The sequence below is a fragment of the Glycine max genome, chromosome 12, assembly GCF_000004515.6.
Source record: "Glycine max cultivar Williams 82 chromosome 12, Glycine_max_v4.0, whole genome shotgun sequence".
In the NCBI taxonomy this organism is placed as follows: domain Eukaryota; kingdom Viridiplantae; phylum Streptophyta; class Magnoliopsida; order Fabales; family Fabaceae; genus Glycine; species Glycine max.
Genome location: NC_038248.2, coordinates 18,855,824 through 18,862,456, shown reverse-complemented (window position 1 = coordinate 18,862,456; position 6,633 = coordinate 18,855,824). Strand labels below are relative to the sequence as shown.

The 6,633-nt window shown below is 28.3% G+C and overlaps 1 long non-coding RNA gene across 1 annotated transcript; it reads left to right on the top strand.

The window, feature by feature from the left end:
- Positions 1–1,000: 1,000 nt before the first annotated feature.
- Positions 1,001–3,589, top strand: LOC102667050 (uncharacterized). The gene is made up of 3 exons (XR_417155.4): positions 1,001–1,691; positions 1,816–1,866; positions 3,305–3,589. It is a non-coding gene; the product is annotated as an uncharacterized lncRNA (long non-coding RNA).
- Positions 3,590–6,633: the final 3,044 nt, after the last annotated feature.

Genomic DNA, 6,633 nt, shown 5'->3' with positions numbered 1-6,633 from the left:
CCTATATGTCGATCAATTAAACAGGCTCGAGCCAGTTCTATATATAACCCTTGGTAAAAGAGTTAAAGAACATTGATGTGATTTTTTAGGTACTTGTTCGGAACAACCTCAACTTATCCTCAGGATCCCTTTAGAAACTTAGTGCATATAATAATTTTAGTCTGACCGTGTTAACTTTACTACGTATGTTTAATTTAAAGAATTCATTATATTATAATTCTTCGTATAACATATCAATAAATTCACGTGAAAAAAGAAGTTCTCATTTCCATTTTAGCTAACATCATGAATTCTCTAAACACATGTAAAATCTTAATGAAACATATTTAAATTCTTTTCTTCATTGATTATATATGTGACTGGTGTGGAATATTTTATTCTAGCTTCAATTTTTTGTTTAAATTCAAGTACTAATTCTTACAATCAATTTCTCTGTCAATTTTTTTTTTATTGTTACTTACATATGTTTCTTTTAGCAATTACAGAGTTATTAAGACCTAACAAGAAAACGTGTTTGCCAAAATTATGATTTGCTAACTGGCTTGAGCCTTCAAGAATTTCTATTCACCAAAAAATACTACCAAGTACTAAGTAGTTGTAGTACTACCTAATGCACTAACTTAATATACCAAAGACCAAAAGATAGTCAACTATTTTTCATGCATGCATTCTACTACCACCGTGACTTCAATAAGTGATCTTCATTTCTCTCAACCAATTTAAAGTGAAAAATTCCTAACTTAAAGACCTCTTCAATTCACGTACTCTTCCATAAACATCCAAACAACTTTTGCAGCATAGAAATGAAAAACTTTTGAGTAAAACACTTCCTCACCCATCACGTGAGAGCTATTAGTAAGTCTCATCTAATTTTACTTGACTAAATATGCCTCCATTCAGTGCCATACCACCCCGCTCTCATTCACTCCATTCACGTTTCAAGCCTATATGTCAATCAATTTGGTTATAAGAACTGGCTCGGGCCTGTTTAATTGATCGACATATAGGCCTTTTAATGTTTATTTATTCATTATGTAGTTTGTAGAAAAATAAGCTCCTTAAACCAATGGAAGGGGTGGATGATTATATTGTTCTCTTCACTTAGTATAAGCATGATTCACACATTTTATTCGAAAAATTATAGTACTTTTTAGTTGTTTTTCTCTCTTTTCATTGATTTATTGGGAAAGTGCATTTTTCTTTCATCAGATAAACTTATGGAGAGAAATAAGGAAAATGTATTTCATTGGGTATTTTTGAAAAAAAAATCAAAAGGAAGTGTAGTAGCAACAATGGGGAATAGAAATAGCATTAGTTTTTTTAAGGCAAACAAGAGAACATATATATATATGGAATTATATCACAATACACAGATTTTTAAAATGTAAATAGTTTTTTGTATCTTCTCTAAAGATTGTTAGGTTCGCAGCACCAGCACGTTCAATATTCTTTTATTATTTGTATGATATATTATACTAGTAAATAATTCAGTTCTCAATCCCTTTTCTCGGTTATATTAGTTTTTTTTTTGCTTGTTTCACCTAATTGTGTGTTTCAATTGTGGTTTGTGAACGAATTCAGTTCCGAGAACGCACATTGACGATGAGTATGCTTATGCTGCGGAAAAGGATCCTAAAATTTTGCTGACTACTTCCAGGGATCCGAGTGCTCCTCTTCAACAGTTTGTTAAGGTTTGCTTGCTTTGGTGAACTTTTGTTTCAATTCTTTTTATTTAAATAAACCATGTTTTGTATATATTTGTTTGATGCTTTGCAGACATCTCATTGTTTATTGTTATTCAATTCTTTTGTGTAGGAGTTGAGTTTTGTGTTTCCCAATGTGCAGAGGGTGAATCCCGATGGTCAGGTTGGTGCCTTTACTTACTATTTTTCCGTCCATTGTCTCGTCTTCTGCATGTTAGTGGTGCGAAGATTTGATTATTGGGTGGTTTCTTTGTTTATATTTTTTCGATAACAAAGTGTGTTTGTAATTAGAAATAAGAGAACTAGGGTAGGAGGATAATAAATGAGTAAATGGCCAAAAGCTAAGTGGACTCAACAATTGAAACATTAATAATAATATATTTTGTGTTGCATTTTTTTACAAGGTGATTTTTTTTCGAAGTTTTACTTAACTGTTTATTCATTCAGGTATATAACTTGTGTCAATCTTTTTATATTAGTATTTTTATTTCTATAAATAAAACTATTATTTTGTCCTTTATTTTTCAATAAATTCAACATAAGTTTATTTAATTAATAAGATTGTATTAGACAATGTCCTCTTAACAAACAATAACAAATTAACAACACTCCTAACAGTAGCAAAATGTATTTTTTAAGTCTTGATCACTTGTTATTGTCGGTTACTATTTCAATACTAGAAAAATCTGTTTTATTTCAATACCAACTTCAGTTGGCAGTGACTATGTTAATTAAATGGTCAAGATCGGTTTAAAACATGATTTGCAGGATTCTTGGTATCTAATTTAGTGAGGCCATTTTTTATTAAAGAAATATTTGAATAGACTATATCTTCCACTAAACAATGTTTAAAAAAAACAATCAATACCCATGCTGCAGGTCCAGTGAATAGACTATCTCTTCCACGCAAATATAATATTTATGGCATGGAATACATTTCCCTGCGTCACTCAATTGCTTGTTAAATCTTAAATAGGTGAATGAAAACAAAGGTAAAGAGATATTGACAACAATAGCATGAACAAATATATGCATGTAGGGCCAACTTGCATATCTATGAAAAAGGGGTTGAACTAAACCATGTCTCCATCGCCTGATGGATGGTTTTCCTCTACTAAAATTTAATGTTATCCATTAGAGAAATTAAGGTAGAGTGTTTTGGTAGGGTGAAATGAAAATAAATTGAGATAAAAGAATTTAAATTAAAGTGTAATTTAAATTTTATTTTATTGTTCATTTTACTCCTTTTTAATTCTCTTTTATTTTAACAAAATAGATTATAAGTTTGAGCTCTAGCTTGATTTTAATTTTTTAAATTCTGACCATAATTCTCAGGATTATTTTGTTGTTTTGATTTACTAGATATTGTTATCATACTTATATACTTATATTATACTTTGTTAGTTCTGTTATATTATAAGGTGATAAGAATTAGTCATCATAACATTACTAAAAACTTATGTATTAATTGAGATCAAGTTGAGCAATTCAATATAAAAACTCTACATAAATAAATGTTATAGTAGTTCTTTTCGGTTGCCTTTGGCTAATATCATGAACCATATTTCTAATGGCTTCTTGTATCCGTGAAATTTATCCAGATGTGCCAAGTGAAGATCATTTTCTTCAAAGGACCGAATTGCATATTCTGTAATTCAGTATGTGAGTTTGGTTTGGTTTTCTTACTCTTAGATATATGACCATGATGACTCAAGTTCAGCACTAAGGTTATGATTTCATATTTATTTATTTGATTTGTGGTTCCCAAGGATTAATAGTCCTTATTATTTATTTGATTTTTGGTTCCTAATAATTATCTTTTCTTTATGTGATTGTAGGTTTTTTTTTCATGCCAACCATGTTATTGTAAACATTGCTTGTCTAGATTATCCCAATTAATTGTGGTGATTTTAAGGAATTTCAATGAGCAATATTGATTGATAAGAGACATTAACCACGATTATGTTTATAACCGTCATAAAATACTCTAATCATCTTACAAAATATACATTTTAAGATGATTATGAGCTGAAAAAATGCACATTTCAAAGTTTTTTACGACGATTATTTTGTAACCGTTATTAATGGTCTCAACTTCCAATGAAGTTGACTATAACAACGGTTTATAACCGTCGTTGAAGGCCTATATTAACCGTCTTAACATCCTTTTTTTTTGCAGTTGTGGTGGATAAAATAAATTAATAAATAATGTAAATGGCTTAATTGTACATAACACCATGTAGGGAAAAATTCAATTATACACATCTCTCTTTCTTGAAAGACAACAACAACGCATCATTATAAGAGAATTAAAAAAACCTTGAATTGATAAATTAGCTAAACAAAAATTTCTATAAAACTTCGATCCCATAATTTTCTTAATCTAAATTTTCTCCTAATCAAATATTTATCTTATTTCTAATTTTTTATCTTTTTAATTCAAATATTCTCAAAAATTAAATCTTATGTTTTCCCATTTATTTAGTTTCTATTTATAATTTATACTTATGATAATCCAAAAATACAATTCTTGTAGATTTGATATTATCACTTGACATCCATTGTATGCTTACGGTTTTCTCGCATCACATAACAACTATTAGAGACATAATTTTGAGTTGTGTTGGATCTGGTCTCTCATATTTTCGGGTGTTTTTCAGTTGCTATCCGACCTGCATTTTCTTGGGACTATTTTCTATTAGAGGATTTTTATATAGTTTGTAAGGTGTTTGTGTTGCTTTTGCACGTTGTACACTTGTACTCCACTAGTTAGGTATTTCTTATGCCCTTCTTATAATGGTGTTTTGTTTAATAATATGGTTTGCTTAGCTAATAAAAAAAACTTCATTTCAAATATTAATCTTTAAGATTGTTCATCTAAGTAATCTTCAAAACTTTAGATCTTTCATTTGTCTTTTCATTTTACTTGCCTCGTATTGTTACAGTATATTTTTTTCATTGATACCTTTTCCTTCGTTCTCTGGAATACTTTTTCAATTTTTTTACTAATAACATTTGCACGGACTCTGGAACAGGGCTTTAATAGCGTTTGGGTGTAAATTGTTTTTGAATTTACCAACTGGGGATTTTTTTTGACTTGAGTTGTAAAAATTTTTATGACTTAAGTTATTTTTGAATTTCAACTTTAAAATCGTTAAGTTTTGTTTTACATTTACGATTTTGAAGTTGTAAATATTTTTTTATATTTATAACTTTGATGTTGTAAATGTCTTTTTTATTAAAAAAATATATATTAAAAAATATATATAATCTAAAATAAAACCATATAAAAAATATACAAAATATTAAATAAAACTAAAAAATTAAAAAACATTTATTTATTAAATGATTAAATAAAAAAATTGCAATTTTTATTAAAAAATTAACTTAAATAAATACGACTTCAGATAAAAAAAAATGATAACGAATATTACAGTTTTTAACACAGAATTCATAATACTACGAATTACCTCAAAATGAGTAATAATTCATGATGGTTCCCCGATAAATTTGAAAAAAAAAATACACCCAAATACTATTAAAGCCGTGGAAATGGTTTCACGTACTCATTAATTAGGTAATGCAGTGGGTGCGGATTTGTGGCAACTGAATCCTTGAGCCTAAAATAGGCCTTAAATGTAGTTGTTCATTTTTCCTATTTTTTAAAATGTATTTTACATTTTCTTTATTCGAAAGACTTATTGTTTTCAACCCATGTTTTGGTCAAAGTTCCCATGTAAATAATTCCCATGTTTGTCATCCCAAAAATCTTTGGCTTTTCATTACCTTGTGTGGTGATAAAATTCCATCATTGGCACAACTATATAAGGCTATAAAATACTAGGAAAAAGAGAGAGAGAGAGAGAGAGAATGTTCTGTAGTATACACCTTCATTAATTTTGTTCAGGGAAGGTTGCCAGTGGCTCTATGACATTCATCAATAACAAATATCAACCATATTATTTTCATACACAAGAATGTTTTCTTAAGGCATCCAAAAGAATTTGGGGTGTCGGCCGGATTGAAATCAACTTCTTCATTTGAATTTTTTTTATTTTTTTTCCCTTTCAAATGTACAAATTCAAAAAAAATAAAAAAACACTACTGCAATAAAACTTTTTAACGACAGTTAAATTGGACTTATAAAGACGGTACATGCCACCATTTTCTTGAATTTTCTTCGCAAGGACCACTTAATGCACAGACACCACCATCTGTACATTCACATGTGTATACAACATACTCAAATAATTGGCCGTCCAAGTTTGAGAATAATTTATTTAATTGAGTGTGTTTAGCAAAAACCAATTTGTGAAAAATAATTTTTTTAAAGTTACTTTTATAAATTAATTTTTTAAGTATAAATCATTGTGACTAAAATAATCTATTTCAAACAAGTTGTGAATTGGTGATTTGTTTACCTTGTCCTCCTGAAGCGTTGTAGTATATCGATACTAGAGCAGAACGAACATGGAAAGTAATTTGAACACAAGAACAACAAAAGGTATATATTAGTTTAAAGCAACTCGGTCATTATTCAAGATTTTCAACTTTTTTCCATGCTTCAGTGTTTATAATTGTCCTATAAACCTCGTTTTTTGTGACTTCCTCTTCACATAAAAAATAAAGGTCATGTCTATATTTCATTAAAAAAAAGTTATATATCTTTTATCATTATTTAAATCTCTATTTGAATTATGCAACTATCAAACATAAATTAGGTAATATATTTGTAGGTCCTTAAATTATTTTTAAAAAATTAAATCAAGTCCTTAAACCAACTAATTTTTTTTGTAATCGATTGTCTAGTTTTTTATAAATTTTATAATTGAGTCCTTCAAATTAATAAAACTATCACAAATGGTTACTTTTCTGATAGTTTCAAAATTTTATAAACTAACTTGAGTAACTCATTATAATGATTCCATTC